The sequence below is a fragment of the Podarcis vaucheri genome (genome assembly GCF_965113315.1).
Source record: "Podarcis vaucheri genome assembly, chromosome: 4".
Classification (NCBI taxonomy): Eukaryota; Metazoa; Chordata; class Lepidosauria; order Squamata; family Lacertidae; genus Podarcis; species Podarcis vaucheri.
This window is the reverse complement of record NC_138762.1, coordinates 109472319-109488396: the sequence shown is the minus strand read 5'-3', so window position 1 is coordinate 109488396 and position 16078 is coordinate 109472319. Positions and strand designations below refer to the sequence as shown.

The 16078-nt window shown below is 46.3% G+C and overlaps 1 long non-coding RNA gene across 1 annotated transcript; it reads left to right on the top strand.

Annotated features, from left to right (window-relative positions):
• The first annotated feature begins 6467 nt into the window (after window positions 1–6467).
• Window positions 6468–15611, top strand: LOC309531728. The gene is made up of 2 exons (XR_014219389.1): window positions 6468–6651; window positions 15304–15611. It is a non-coding gene; the product is annotated as an uncharacterized lncRNA (long non-coding RNA).
• Window positions 15612–16078: the final 467 nt, after the last annotated feature.

Genomic DNA, 16078 nt, shown 5'->3' with positions numbered 1-16078 from the left:
TCACCACAACTTTTTTTTTAGGTCTCTAGCACAGCACATGGACCCACGGCTAGAAGTAGAAACCTGGAAAGGCCTTGGAGAGTACTTCAGTGGACTGTTATCTGTCCTGTGACTGAAAGTCTTTCCATTCAACTGATTAATATGTTTACTTCACCTATTATTTCCCAAGTACGTGCTGGACTATTGAGTCTACTCAATGGCCTATACCAGTGGTTCCTAATTAGATAAATATATCAGACTCGAAAGCCAAACCATGGACCCCTTAATTTTGAATATGTTGATATCTCTGTGGTAGTTTTTGTTATGTGAATGGTGCCAGTATACCCTCCAAAATGAGCAGCACAAAACCAGTCTGCGCTCCAGTGCAAGTTAAATTATAGCTTTCTGTTCTCAATTATAATTGAAATAAATGCACTGAGGGTCCTTTTTGAAGGGTTGAAAGAGATATAAAGCTTAAATACTTTTGCACTGGAACGTATGGAATCTATTCAGCAAATAAAGGAATAAGCCTTGGCTGCCAGTCCACCACTTTTGAGTTTTGCTTGTTGCTGTAATTTGGCAGTTGAGTGCAATCTTTATCTGTCAGGTTCATCTCTCTCCTCCCAGATTTTCCCTTCAGCCTTTAATGATGAAATGGCTGAAAAATGATGCCACTTCAGAGAGTAGCTGTATGTGAAATATTTACTTTAGTTGGCTTCAGACTTAGAAGCAGAAAAGAGAATTTTTATCTGCAATGAAGTAGTGAAGATGGCAATCCAAAGATGTTTTTAAACATGCATGTCCCAAGATTTCCAGTAGGGCTGAGAATTGTGCAATACATAAATAAGAACATAAGAAAAGCCTGAGGGCTTTCTTTCCGAGGGAAAACCTGCTTTGGCATGAGCCACTTTGGAGAAGATGTGGTTGACAGGAAAGGGGCTAAGGTTCTCTTTCATCCATAACTTCTCTGCTCAAAATTATCCACCCCCAAAGCTGCTGATCGCTAAGAGATGAGGCTGAAGATATTGGTGAATTCATTGGAATATTTATCCTCAATAAATATATGAGGGTGCCTTTAACAAGTCCGCTTACCCTTTGTGGTGTGGCAGTGTTGTGGGACGGCAGAGGCTTTTCCATGGCCCCAACGAGGGAATCGCATCATCGGAGTCCCATGCCACCTATCAGAAGCTGGATCCTAGCCTGCATCCCAGATTAGCAAACCTCTTTCATCTATATTCAATAAAGTTGTGGCCTGTTTTGATCCAAACCAGTCTATGTGGTCCTTTATTTCACTGCGGGTTGGGGACTGGGGATCACAATGCCTGGATACATCAGACAGGACCTGCTGGTCCATATCACTGAATGCAAATATCCAGAAGGATGTTTTATCCAGTTGTAAAATTACAGCTGACCTATGCCCATGTTCATGAAAAAACAAATTGGTGATTTTGACAAAGTGGAGCAACCAAAAGAAGTTTAGCAACAGATTGGTAAACTTGTTTTGACTGCTTCACTTTTTTGTCAAAATCGCAAACTGTTTTGAGAATCACAGCCTGCTGGATTTATAAATAGTTGTTACAGAGATGCCAACAGATCCAACAATATTATTTGATGAAGGACCCCCTACATGACAGGCAGGGAAGGGAAGATCTCCCAGGGTGGGAGGATGGGAGAAGAAAGGGAAGCTCCCAGGTGAGAGCTGGGAGGGTTCACCTCTCTCTGTGTTGGACAAGTTAATATTTACCTGAGAAAAAGGACTTTGTAGTCTTCTTTTCTCTCTCTCTTTTTTAATTGTACTGTACTATGAAAGTATTATGAAAGGTGTGTGTATAATATAACAATATTATATTAGCAGAAAGGGATAACTTATGGATGGACACACCAGATACACTAAGACCTCATGGTCTCAACCTAGAGGACAGTACTATCATCACTTAGCTTCTATGAATGAAGGTATTTTGAGCAATCCATCTTCAAAGTTCTCTAACTCTCACCTTAGAAACAGCACCACTTTTATCAGAGCAACTGATGAAGGCAGAAGCTGAAAAGCTTTGCTATGAGAAGTCCACTCAGCCCTTTTTGGGTGAGGCGGCATTGCGGGATGGAGGAGGCTTCACTGGGGTCCCGGCGAGGGAATTCAAACTGCAGTGCCCTTCCTGTTAGGCGGAGGGGGCATGAACCCCCTCCGCCTATCAGGAACTGGATCCTAGCCTGCCCCCTGCTTTGGTAAAAGGGGCTGCAGGCTGGGACTTGGGCTGTGTCAGGGGGTGGAGCCGATGGAGGGCTTCCCTTGCCCATTTAAGCAGCCAGCACCTGGGGCGCAGCCTGTTTGTTCCTGCACTGGGTTTCCCCGCTCACCCCCACATGGTTTACTCTGATAGTCAATGACTTCGCTGTGGCTACGGTGGTCGCCGTTCTTTATGGGGCTGGATAGGAATTTGCCCACCAGGCTAATTGGCTCTGACCCAGTGGTTCTGCCTACCTCATGGCAATTGTCACAACTGGTTGGGCATTGGGGCAATCCTTTGTTTTGGATGGAGGGGAGGTTGCAGTCTCTGCCTGTCCCTCCAAACGCTGGGGTATCCCATTAAAGGGATCCGGGGGGAATGGTCATGTCCGCGTGCCCAGGGGGGCCAGGGTCGAAGGCACTCCCCCAGATGGCCGTACCTGCGAGGGTCATCCTATTTGATGTAAGTCTTAGGAACCACTGCCTGGATTGACCCCGCGTCACTTCCGGTGGGCGGGCTGGAAGTATTTAGATTGCCCCGTGCCCATGCCAAACCTCTTCCATCTGTATTCAATAAACTTGTGGCCTGTTTTGACCCAAAACCAGTCGTATTGGTCTCTTATTTATATGGTTTGGGGTATGGGGAGTCCAATGCCTGGTCCTGCAGTTTAAAAGTTTGGTTCGTGGCTCAGTAGGTAAAGTATCTCCAAGATAGGATCTCTGACAGCCGGTCTTGGAAATATCTCTAGTTGGGTTCTTAGTGATCTTTCAAGAAAGCTCAAGATGATATGATATATTTCTATGCTGCTTTTCATTCACAAAAACCACAAAGCAGTTTGCATAAAATAAATAACAGTAACATAATAGAGCATCACAATTACAACTTTAAGCATATAGAATAAATAACAAATCAACAGTAAACAATTACAGATTATCAGTTAAACAATTAAATTCTATAAACCACTATTAACAAAACAATCACAAAAATAAGATAAACAGCACAATTACAAAAAAAATCATTTTACAGGATTCATAATCTATAAAACAATATTAACAACATCAACAAAATAGCAATAAAAAATAATCTATAAGTACTGGTGAATTCATACACAGTCTCCCCACCCGCGTGACTCATAATTTCCCACTCTCTTCAGTTCATCAAAGACATCATAATGCCAGTGGCAGCAACTCCTTTCTGAAGGTTCCTGGGGCTGGAGGGGGGGGGCAAGAAAAGTGGGGAAAGCCATCGCCTGATGGCCAGTGCAAAGTCTCACTTCCCACCTGATGTTGTTGAATTACAACTCCCACCACCTCTGACCTTTAGCCACAGCAACATCTGGAGAGCCACAGGGTCTCCATTCCTAGATTATGAGATAGATGTCAGGCTCTTACATTTTATTTTGCCTGGCAGAACCTGATTGTCAAAAGTAGAGCAATTTGAGGAGGCCAGCTGGTGCAGCACAGCAGCAAAGCATGAGGAACAAAGTCCCTGGTTCAAATCTTTCATCAAATACAAACTTGCTGCACAGTCTTATGCAAACTCCTTTCTTAGCCTCAGCTTCCTTTCCCCTTTCCAGTGGGGATACTGGCAGAAGTATTAGAATGATTACTGAGATAATGTATTTGAAAGGTTTTTTTAAGGTTAGTAGCTGGTTGGTGATGTTTCATACATTATTTTCAATGCTTTCATTGAAATTCTTGCCGTGGCTAAGGACTTGTGCTGGAACAGCTTGATTCTTCATTCCCTTCTGTGTCTCTGGCTAACACTAATTGCTGTCTCAGAACTCTAGTATTTATTTTAACATTTACTATACACTATTAATGTAATATATGCATAATAAATTTAGGCAGAGGTTTGTGCAGTTCAAGGAAAGACATAGTCTTCAAACTGTAGTTGCTTAATGCATGCCAAACAGGTAGCACTTGGTTGATTGGTAATACATGACTTTTTAGATTCTTATTTCCTGTCTTGTAAGACCTTTGAGAGTGGGATTAGCCATTTAGCAGCAGGCATGGTCCTGGACTGCCGCTTTCCCTCTGTTTAGAAAAGGAATGACAGGTGGTATGTGCATGGACATGCATGCGTGCTTAAATAGTTCCCTTCGTGCACTCCTCTCCTAACTTGACACAACAAACAAGAAAAGCAAAACGGGATTGGGGTGCAGGATCATCAAATCCTTTGCCAAATAGTTTCACCTGGCACCAACACAGGCTACACACAAACACACACACACAGTTATATATATATATATATATATATATATATAGAGAGAGAGAGAGAGAGAGAGATCAATTTATTTAACTGATGGAATTGTGCAATTTTTAGTCTGTTTTAAAGATTTAGCTGGTGTTTTTCTTATGTGTGTGTTTTATGTTGAACACAGAAAAAAAGATAAAGTGAGTACATGCAGTTGTGATTTAAAAAAAACCCTCCATAACCCCTGTTTTACTCCTTCAAACTGTCCTCCTTCTACTCTGCAGATGTTCAGTAACCTGGACAAATTTGCTGCTGGAGATCTAATTTTGTATAGGGTCACTGTGAAATTTGGTTTCCTTCCTCCATTTGCTGTAAAAGATTACAAATTCAAAAGAAAAACTAAAATGTCTTCTATGTGTTCTGTTTCACTTTTCCCCCAGCTAATCAGCAGATTTTAATTTTCTTTGACATGAGCTGATATCAACTGCAGTAAATGTTCTCTGTTTGAAGATGACTGAAACACTTTGATTGGATTTGCTGGATTTTTGTTAAAGGAAAAACAGGATAGAAAGGTTGATGACAAATATAAATACACAAAGGCAAGGATGGGAAACGGTAGAATGAGAGAGATCAGACTCCTTACCTAGACAATCTTTGACAGGAATGGAAAGGCCAAAGAGGGGTCTAGAAAACGAGGCATCACAAGTTGCAACCGCTCACGTAGATTTGGCCTGAAGCTTAGATCCTGCCCTTTTCAGACTTTCTCATGTAGACTCCATAGCTCTGCTAAATAGCACTACATCTCTCCCTACTCTCCTTATTCAACCTTCATTGTAAATCCAGTGATTTTATTGTGCAGATAAGACAACCATTTAGAAACCAAAAGCCTCCTTAAAAGGGAAGATTCTGAGGGTACTTCCCAATGTTCCTGGGAAACATGTTCAGTGAACACCTTGACACCCCTGCCCCAAAAGAAAGTTGAACAACATGGTTGTCTTGTCTTGTATGGCGCCAAAGCCCCACCGTCCAACTTACATTTAGGGATGAGGGAGAAATTTGATTCGGTTCACATTTAAAGGTTTTGCAGGATTTGCATTTTCTGATACAATGTGCAAACAGAAATGTCTGCTTACCTGGTCACAGGGTGGCTGGCTGTTGCGACCTGTTGTACTGGGCTCCTCCTCCTTGGAAGCATTGCCAGGGTGAGGTGGCCAGTTGTGGGAAATTCCCTGCTATCGACTTATTTGAATCCTGGCCAATTCAGCTGGCCCAAGTGGGAGGGGCGTGGGACCCAATAAAGGCTGGCTGCAGCCGACCCCATGAACTGCTGTCAGCCAAAGACAACCCTCCCTAACCCACACAGTGGGATTATGTAAGCTAACCTTTTCCCTTTTAGGGCACTGCGTTCATGGGCTTTTCTGTGGTTCAATAATGGTTGCCATTTTCAGAGCCAGGAAGGAATTTTTCCTCCAAACAGATTGGCCCCATTTGGAGGTTTTGCCTTCCCCATAGCAATAGTCACAACTCTGGCAGATAAGACGTTGGAATCCTTCCAGCCTAACAACATGCAGGGGATGAAGTGGTGCATCATCCCCACCCCAGAACCGTGTGATAACAGGGTACCCTGTTAGAGGGGTCTAGTAGGAAGTCTCTGTCTAAAAGACAAGGTGTGTGGCAGATGGGCCATAGAGCTTCCTTCAGCTGCTTGGGAGGGTCATACGTGTAGACCTGTGACTTGTGAATGACCCATTAATCTTGGGCTTCATCCTGTCACACCACAGCCCTCCATCAGGGTGGCTGTGAGGGATATACACCCAATGCCTAAGCCAAGTCCAACCTACATCTGGAATCCATAAAGGTTGTGGTCAATGTTTAAATTCCAGAACATTGTCTTGTCCAGTTTGTTCCCCTTTTTGGCTCAGGTCCTTTTTGGGGGGTGGGTTGTAACAGCAACATACCTATTCTGTGAAATCCAGACTTCTCTACATTTTGGAATAGAGTTTTCCAGCCGAGTCTAACAGCATCTGGAGAGGCACAGGTTCTCCGTCTCACTAAGCAGGCAGCAACTTAGGTCTGAGAGTTTCAATATACTTTCTGTTACCAGGTTTCTTCCTATGGTATATTGTGCACTCACCGCTCTGGCTACCAATTGTGAGGGGGCACAACCAGGTGGTCCCACGGAGGCACCAGCTTCCATGGGGATCCCTGCACCGCCCTGGCAAAGGCAGCTGAGCAACTCAGGCCCAGGGTGAGTGGGTGTGGAGGGAGGGAGGCGGGCAAGGGGTGACCCCAGTGCAGCCTGGTCTAGCATTCCTCTTTGTGGGTGTCAGGGGGATTGCCTGTCAAGGGTCGCATCAGCCAGAGGGGCTCGCCCGTGGGCAGGTGGTGCAGCGTGGACCCACTTGGCTCTGGTGGCGGGGCATTCTGGCAGTGTCGGGGGCTTGCCCACCCCGGACGTCAGCAACCCACGCTACGCCACTTCTCACTGCTCACAGCTTCTACTTCTCCTTGCTCCAACTCAGCCTTCCTGTCTGCATACTCTCCCAAGACACTCAACACTGTCTTTCTATCTAAACTCAGAAACTCCTTTCTTTGGCTGTAGATATTTTCCTCAGAGTGGATGTTACACACAGATCAGAACCAGCTCTCTCTCACTCTCCAACTCTCTGAACAGCTCATTTTATTTTCCTTCCCAAAGCGCTGCTCCACCAATCTCTGGCTTGGTGGCCAGTCAAAGAGACCCTTCAGCCCTCTGGTGGAATTCCAAGTCACCACATCAACAGAATCAGGTCTAGCTCAGCTGCCCGTCACAACGTACAGTGGTACCTCTAGGTACGAACTTAATTTGTTCTGGAGGTCTGTTCTTAACCTGAAGTACCACTTTAGCTAATGGGGACTCCCGCTGCCACCGCGCCGCCAGTGCATAATTTCTGTTCTCATCCTGAAGCAAAGTTTTTAACCTGAGGTACTATTTCTGGGTTAGCGGAGTCTGTAACCCAAGGTGTTTGTAACCCAAGGTGTTTGTAACCTGAGGTACCACTGTACTTCACTACTAAAAAAAGGACTTTGCTCTTCTCTCTAAGCATGTTAAGAGTGTGCAAAGAAAACATAACACATTATTTGCATAATTCATCCTGTACCTGCTTGAGTTAGACTGTAAGAAATCTCAAACAAAGGTGCATGACTGCATCTGCTGCCTGGATCTTTCCAGAGCCTTCCTTCCTTTTCTTCCTATTGACAATATTGAGGGTGAATTGGGTGTTGGTCAGGAGACAGCCTGTAAATCTACTTTAAAATTGGTGAGATGGCAATCTGCTACTGAACGCCACTGAAATATTATGGGAGAGAGTCCTCCAAAGGACTTTGGGAATTGCGATCTGCAAGACCACATTATTTTCTATCTCAAAATAATCGCTGCAGGATATAACTTTGCTGAAAATCTTGTCAAAGTGGGCATCAGTTGCTTTGCCATTCAGTTCATTGCAACAAGGCCAGGTTTTGCTTGGGTCAGCATCCTCTCAGGTTCCTGGCAGATGCAAGGGGTATAATTTTAGCTGCTTGAACCAGCTATGCTCGACGTAAACAGAAGAGGCTGTGAGCTGTTATCAGTCTCTTTTGGGGTTTTCCTTCTTCTTCCTCTGTTCTGCAGAATACAGCAGCCAATTTTGAAGGTAAATGCTCCAGCACAGCTGCTGGCCTGTTGGTTGCTTGTATTTGATCTGTGAAATTGCTATGAGGTTTTTTTTTCTTTACTTACCTCAGACATGAGCATTACCTCTTTGGGAAGCTGTGATATTCACCCAAAAGAGAGCCGGCTGCTGCTTGTTTGGATTCAAGCAGTGACTGAACAGTGACAGGACATTTGGACAATTCAGGATTAATAGTAGATGAGATAAGTTCTGGTAACCACAGAAGAGATGAAGGGATTTTAAACATGCCACTTATTATTCAGTCACATCAGTGGTTAGGTTTGCTGAAATGATATCTTAACAAAAATGCTTTTGTGCAAGTTGCATATATCTTGCTTGTTTGCACATATTAAGGGTGGAAAGTGATGATTGAGGAAAAAAATGGTTTCTGAGAGCTCCTTCCTTTCAATTTCTCACATCTGGTTCATGGACCTAGTCTTTCCCTTCCTTCAATACGGGGATGAAAATACAGCCATAACGTTGTTAAGAGGTTTCTGTGATTTGAACTCTCAGAATGTGCTATAGAAACATCATTATTATTCCTTTTGTCACATAAATGTTTGAGATTTCCTACTAGTGTGGCTTAGAATTTTGGCTCCAGACAAACAGTGGGATCACAAGGAACTAAGCCACACTGACTGCCTGGTATTACATTATGAAACACTCTGCTTGCTTTGCATCTCTTCTTCATAGCACCTGAAGATCCAGCTAAACAACCGACCACCCCCATATCTCTATGACAACAATTGTCTAGTTCTGACATATTTATTTCTTACCAATACAACTGATCCAGCTTGGAAATAATTACAGCTGTAATGATTAGTCAGTTTATCAATGAGAATAATAAATAAAAACCACCTTGACTAAAAAATGGGCCAATTAATTGAGCAGCATTTTTTTAAAATAAAAAAATACAAGTATTCATAAATACTGCAGATGGCAGGCACTGCCTTAAGAGACATTTTATTTCTTTGTCCCACACACTCATCTTCTAAGATGAGGCTTTCTATGGTAGTTGTGTGTGTCATCTAAAAACAAATGTTTTAATCTAGACTTAGATTTCAGTGGGCCCACTCTAAGCATGACTACAGCTCCCCCCCCCCCAAACAAACAACTATATTTCTTGGTTCAGAAATACTGGATTTATCCATATGCAGATATAATCAATAGTTTAATTAATTTTTTAAAACCCACAATTAATTAATTTAAATTTTATTAACCAAGTCCCAGCCTTATTTCTAATATGTTGCTGTATGCAAAAGGCAGGAGTGAATTAAGGTGCACAGGAGTGACTTGAGTGCAGGGTGCCAAAATGCAGCGCATCTTCATTTAGCTGGTGATGGGGCAAGGTCTCATAATGAGGAGGATGCCCAAGACCCGAGTGATAAGTTCTGTGTTGCACTGTTGGGGGGAAATGTAAAGAAACGCTGAACTGCTCACTCACTGCTTTCCTGAATTTCCCTGTTAGCCGCTTGTTGATTATATGCTTTATTGAGAGCGTTGTGTGAGCACAGCTTAAAAATACAGCCCTGGACACACGGAGAGTGTACATCAAACATAAGTGTGAACATGCCTTATGACAACGTTCTACCCATCCTTTTGGGCATCACCGTAGATCTTCTATTCTAATCTTTTTCTCTCCTTGTTTTTATTTGTCTTTGGACATCATCTAAAATTTTGAAGTATAGCAAGGCGTATTTCAGTTACAAAGTTAAGCATAATACAGAAAGCTGTTCAAGAAATGCTCTTGTGAGAAAATGGCCATCTGTTCTCGTCTATTGCTACATAATGTGGCTTAAGTACTTCCGTCTCTTAGCAGCAAAGGTGTAATAACGGCACATTGATTGATGTCAAGTATTAGCTCTGAGGAAATTCTTTTCCACACAGATGTACTTTAGCTTGTTTACACCATGGAATTCTTTTCATGTTTCCCATGTTTTTCTTGTATCTCTGAGATATTTCTGAAGCAGGGAATTTATAGCTCTGCACTTCTGTGGAGGTTCCTTTATGTCGCAGAAGTAATTCAAAAAGACGATGCCTTAAATATAAACTTTACTATTATTTCTATTATTATTTTGCTGCCTCCCTTAAGCCAGTCAGCCATGATACCTTACACTTGGCATGGAATAAGCTGCTCCCTCAGTAGCTCTCTGCGCTCATTAAAATTCAATGTTAGCATTTGACAGTCTGCCTGGTTTTTCCATGGGGCTTCACTTGACTCTTCCTTAAGCACATGCTGGTTTTAAAACTTCAAATGCTTTGGTGCATATTCAGTGAACTAGCTCCTGGCTTCTGAGCGCTCAACAATTCCCTGTCTGGAGCAAGACGGACTGCTTTATTCCAAGGGGGCCCCAAAGTTCTTTTAGCTTGAGCTCTGATCATGAACAAGGTGGTGGGGCAGAGGAAAAGCCTGTTCTTTCCTCTGGTAATTTTGGCTCCATCTGCAAAAATTGGAAATGCTCATAGTTAAGAGGATGCTTGCACTTTTATTCTGGGCATATGTGCACCACTGCTTTTTAAAAAGTGTTAATAGTTTTTTGAGCTCCTTAGGAATGATGGGAACCGTGAGGGCAAGCAGGCAAGGGATGTCTCTTAAGTTTCATCCAACACAATGGTGTTCAACTGGTGGGTCGTTACCTGATACAAGGTGGATCACAACAGGAGCACTATCGTTATGCAAATACTGTATATGACAAAAGATTAATAAACCCAAATGCAAGTTTGGAGTAAAAGAGGGTTCTGGGTGTGAAAAGTTTGAATATACCTCGTCTAATAGTCCTAGTTTTGAGATGGTTGGAGATGGATAAGGGAATGAGATTCTCTACCAGATATTTCAGCAGCGTGTGATACCATCAATCATTGTGTACTCCTGGAATGCACTTGTAGGTTGGGCCTGAGGTTTTGGAACTCTTTCTTGACCTCTTAGTCTTTGGTGTCCCCAAACTGTTCTCTTTAATCACTGAGGTGGGGCTCATTGGGACATTTGGTGTTTGCTATTATCAGGATAAGGGACGCGGGTGGCACTGTGGGTTAAACCACAGAGCCTAGGACTTGCTAATCAGAAGGTCGGCGGTTCGAATCCCTGCGACGGGGTGAGCTCCCAGCTCCTGCCAACCTAGCAGTTCGAAAGCATGTCAAAGTGCAAGTAGATAAATAGGTACCACTCTGGCGGGAAGGTAAACGGCGTTTCAATGCGCTGCTCTGGTTCGCCAGAAGCAGCTTAGTCATGCTGGCCACATGACTCAGAAGCTGTACGCCAGCTCCCTCGGCCAATAAAGCGAGATGAGTGCCGCAACCCCAGAGTCGGTCACGGCTGGACCTAATGGTCAGGGGTCCCTTTACCTTACCTTTATTATCAGGATAGAAATGAGACACTATTCTGAAGCTGGAATTTGTAAAGGACTAGATTTGAATGGAGAAACTGAAGCAGCGTATGCACAGCATTTTTTTTAAAAAATAGAATAAATGGAAACCAAATTCTTGCCTTTTCTACATAGTCCACACACAATCTAGATTTATCACATATTTTGCCCTTCAAAAGTGCTTCTTGAGAAACTGGTTTCATTCCAAAAACAGTTCAATAGTGTATCTGTCAGAGCTGCTTCCAGATCCTAGCTCACAGAGGATCACGCTAGCCAGCGATCATTAAGTAAAAGTCTTTATTGAGTTACAGTTTCCATTCTCAAGCTTCTGCGTGCAACTCTACGTCTAATGGCTAGATCGGCGAAGTCCCGTCTGAGTCTCCGCCCCTTGCGCACCAACTTAATATCCTAGCCCTGCTCCACCTTTTCCGCCTGACTGTTCTCCTCTGGGTCCCTCTGCCCCCCGGGGTCTCTTCCTTCCTGGATTCTTCTGACGCCGACCCCCCGGACTCTCCTGTCTCCTTGCGCCGGGCTTTAGGACCTGGCTCTCTTTCAGGGCTGCCTACTGCGTCACTTCCCTGTGCATTTGAACTTGGCGCGCGCGCCCAACCTTCCACTTTCCGTCTGACCGTTTCTTCGCTCCCCGATGGAGGTGTGGCCACTCCTGACTCATGCCCTCCCCCCTGTTGTGAGCTGCCAGCGCTTGATCCCTGGCTCTCTTCCTCTTCCCTGCTCTCTGGCGGTGACGCTGGTCCCGATTTCCAACTGCTCTCCTCTGAGTCCCCTCTGGCTCTATCTTCCTGGGGTGTCCCCCTAGTCTCCCCCCTTACCCTGGCCACTGGTGCTCCTTTTTGTGAATCTTCTGATTCACTGGAAAGACTCGGAGATCTCGGGTCGTCGTCATCACTCATCTTTTCCTCTGCCTCCTCCCCCTCGCTCTCTGTTTCCTCCCTTGCCCTTGCCTCTGCTCCTGAACCCCTGACATCCATCCCCCCCTCGAAGCCCCCCGTTCCCCCCTCCCCTCCTTCCGGTGCGGGAGCTGGGTGCTGCTGCGGCAGAGGGACGAACGTCGGATACCGTTCGCTTCCCGTGGTGGGCCTCCATTTGAAGTCTCCCGGTTCTTCCTCCCTGCTCTCGTCGACGACGGTCACCTCCGCGTCCATCTCTGTGCCGCCGTGCTCGAAACCAAGGTCGTCCCCGAAAACGTCCATGTCCGTCTCCTTCTCGCAGAAAACCTCCAAAAATTCTGCGTACTTGTGGGGAACCGCTTGCAGCGTGCCTAGCTGCAGCTGTGACTCCTCTTCCTCTCCTTCCTGCCGGGGCACGATGCAGTGTTCAGCGCAAAAGGAAGAGCCGAAGGTCAGCTGCCTCTGGTACCAAGCCAGCGTCGGGCTGTGCTTGTCCAGCCAACTCATGCCCAATACAATAGGCGTGTCCGACAGTTGAGTGACGTTGAAGCTGATGATTTCCCTGTGATTTCCAAGCCGCAGCACCATAGGTGGCGTCTGCTTCACCACTTGCCCCCCTAGCAGCTCCCTGCCATCCACCGTGACAACCTGCAGGGGCAGCGTGGCAGGCAGCAACTGTATAGCGTGCCGGTCGACAAATTCCTGCCCTATGAAGTCTGCATTGCTTCCCGAGTCGACGGTGATTGGCACATCCATGGTGATTCCATTGGGTAGCTGGAGCGATGCGGTGAGCCTCACTACTGGCTTGGGCGGGAGGGGGTCCATGGGCGGTAAAATCCCTGGGGACTGCTTCACTGACACGTCTGGCTGGGCCCCAGTGCCTCTTCCTCCAGCCAGACATCGTCGTTTCCCTGCTGTGGTTCTCCTCGCTGCGTTGCTGCAGTCACCATTGCTGAGGCTGCAGTGTGCTTGTGGAGCCTCCGGGGACACTCTTTCGCCATATGCCCTGGATCCTCGCAGATATAACACTTCCTGTTCCCTCTAGGAGGCTTCGCTTTCACTGCTGCCGGTGCTAGGGCTCTGGCTGCTGACTGAGCCCTTGCACTTCCAACCTCCATCGGTTCCACCCCTCCCCCTGTTGGAGGCGTGGATTGCGCACACGCTGCTTCTCTGGGAAGGAAGGAGGAGCCCCTGGCTGGTTCGCGCCCGCTGCGCCCTTCTTCCCTGCTCCACGGACGTTCTTCCAGCCGCACCCCCACCGCCAGCGCCCTCTGAACGATCTCCTGCGTGGTCCGGGGTCTCTCCCCCCTCGCAATTTCATCTTTAACCGAGCTGTGCAATCCCTCCCAAAACAGGTCTCTTACAGGAGCCAAATCTCTGTCCCATTCCAGGGCACTGACCAAGGCGAAAAAGCGTGCATGATACTGCCTTACGCTGGCCCTCCCTTGTTTCAATCCATGTATCTGCTGCCGAGCTCCACGTCAATACTTGATAAGAAACATCCATCCATCGCTTTAATAAAGGCATCCGCATTTTGGAGCGCCGGATCCCCATCCCTCCACAAATTGCGCAGCCATGCTTTAGCATCTCCATGCAAATGAGACATGATGAATCCCACTTTCTCTTGCTCATCTCTAAAGTCTCTTTTCAGCAGTTGCAGTGCACACATTACATCTGCTCTAAAGTTGGGGTACTGTTGCAGATTCCCATCGAAGTGAGAGACCAGACCGCCTGTTCGTCTCGCCAACCCAATTCCCTCCTGTTTGGGTGTCAGTTGCCCTTGCTTAGTAAGCATGTCCAACCTGATCTGGAGATCCTTGCAGGCGGCAGCTGCCTCCTCCTCTCTCTTCCTGGATGCGAGAGCCTCGGCATTCAGTTGTGACACTGCTTCTCTGAGTTCCGCTATCTGCTGCTCAGCCGTCATGTCGTCTGCCGTTCGTGAGCTCGCTAGTAGGCACCTGCTTCTCTCCTCTCCTCGAGGCTGTAGATGCCCACAATTAATGAGACGGGACTTACTGTCAGAGCTGCTTCCAGATCCTAGCTCACAGAGGATCACGCTAGCCAGCGATCATTAAGTAAAAGTCTTTATTGAGTTACAGTTTCCATTCTCAAGCTGCTGCGTGCAACTCTACGTCTAATGGCTAGATCGGCGAAGTCCCATCTGAGTCTCCGCCCCTTGCGCACCAACTTAATATCCTAGCCCTGCTCCACCTTTTCCGCCTGACTGTTCTCCTCTGGGTCCCTCTGCCCCCCGGGGTCTCTTCCTTCCTGGATTCTTCTGACGCCGACCCCCCGGACTCTCCTGTCTCCTTGCGCCGGGCTTTAGGACCTGGCTCTCTTTCAGGGCTGCCTACTGCGTCACTTCCCTGTGCATTTGAACTTGGCGCGCGCGCCCAACCTTCCACTTTCCGTCTGACCGTTTCTTCGCTCCCCGATGGAGGTGTGGCCACTCCTGACTCATGCCCTCCCCCCTGTTGTGAGCTGCCAGCGCTTGATCCCTGGCTCTCTTCCTCTTCCCTGCTCTCTGGCGGTGATGCTGGTCCCGATTTCCAACTGCTCTCCTCTGAGTCCCCTCTGGCTCTATCTCCCTGGGGTGTCCCCCTAGGCTCCCCCCTTGCCCTGGCCACTGGTGCTCCTTTCTGTGAATCTTCTGATTCACTGGAAAGACTCAGAGATCTCGGGTCGTCGTCATCACTCATCTTTTCCTCTGCCTCCTCCCCCTCGCTCTCTGTTTCCTCCCTTGCCCTTGCCTCTGCTCCTGAACCCCTGACAGTATCCATTTGGAAACGGAAGTAGACTTTGTGGGAATGATGGTATGGGAAAGTGTTTATCAAGATCACAGTTACCACTTCTTGACCTGGGACATGTGCAGGGAGGAAAAGGGGAAGGTTTTCAAACGCATATCAAGTAACCATGCCCTATCTCTCCACCCGCCCCCCAGCATGTTTGTCTTTCTCATCTAATCCATGGAATAATTTGATTCCTGGAAGAGAACAGACTGGATGTGGGCTATCAAAATGAAGCTTGATCTGCACAACACAGGAGGAAGACTCTGGAATAGAGTGGTTTGGAGGGGATGTAGCACTTTTGAAAAATCAAGAGAGTGCTCATGCATCTAGATGACCAGGTGATGTTGGTGGCCAGGAGCAACTTTCTTCAGCCTAGGGTGGTGCTCCAGCTGTGCCCACTCCTGACAAAGTCAGACCTGCCTAAGGTCACACCTGCATTAATTAAATCAAGATTTGATTATTCATTGATTATTTAGTTATTATATTTCCATACCACCCTTCATCTGAGGATAACAGAATGGTTTACAATAAAAAACACAAAAATACGTAGCATAATAACAAACAAAAACAATACCCCCACCCACAGTTTAAAAGGTCATAGATTGTTTAATTAGCCAAAGACCTGGGAGATAAGGAATGGCTTTTCCTGATGCCTAAAGATTTATTTTATTTTTTATACAATTTGTATACCTCTTTTCATCCATTACTCTCAGGGAAAGGTGAGCCTCCCTGGGGACAGCATTCTGCAAGCAGGGAGCCACCACATAAAAGGCCTGTTGCTGCCCACCAGACCTCTTTTGAAGAAGAGCCACAGGTGATCAAAGGGACTCGGTTGGTTCATGTGGGGGGAGGCGGTCTTTGAATACTTGCCATTGACTGGCAAGGCTCCAAAGAGTGTGTGGTAGAGAGAGGGAACCAGGGGAGTGA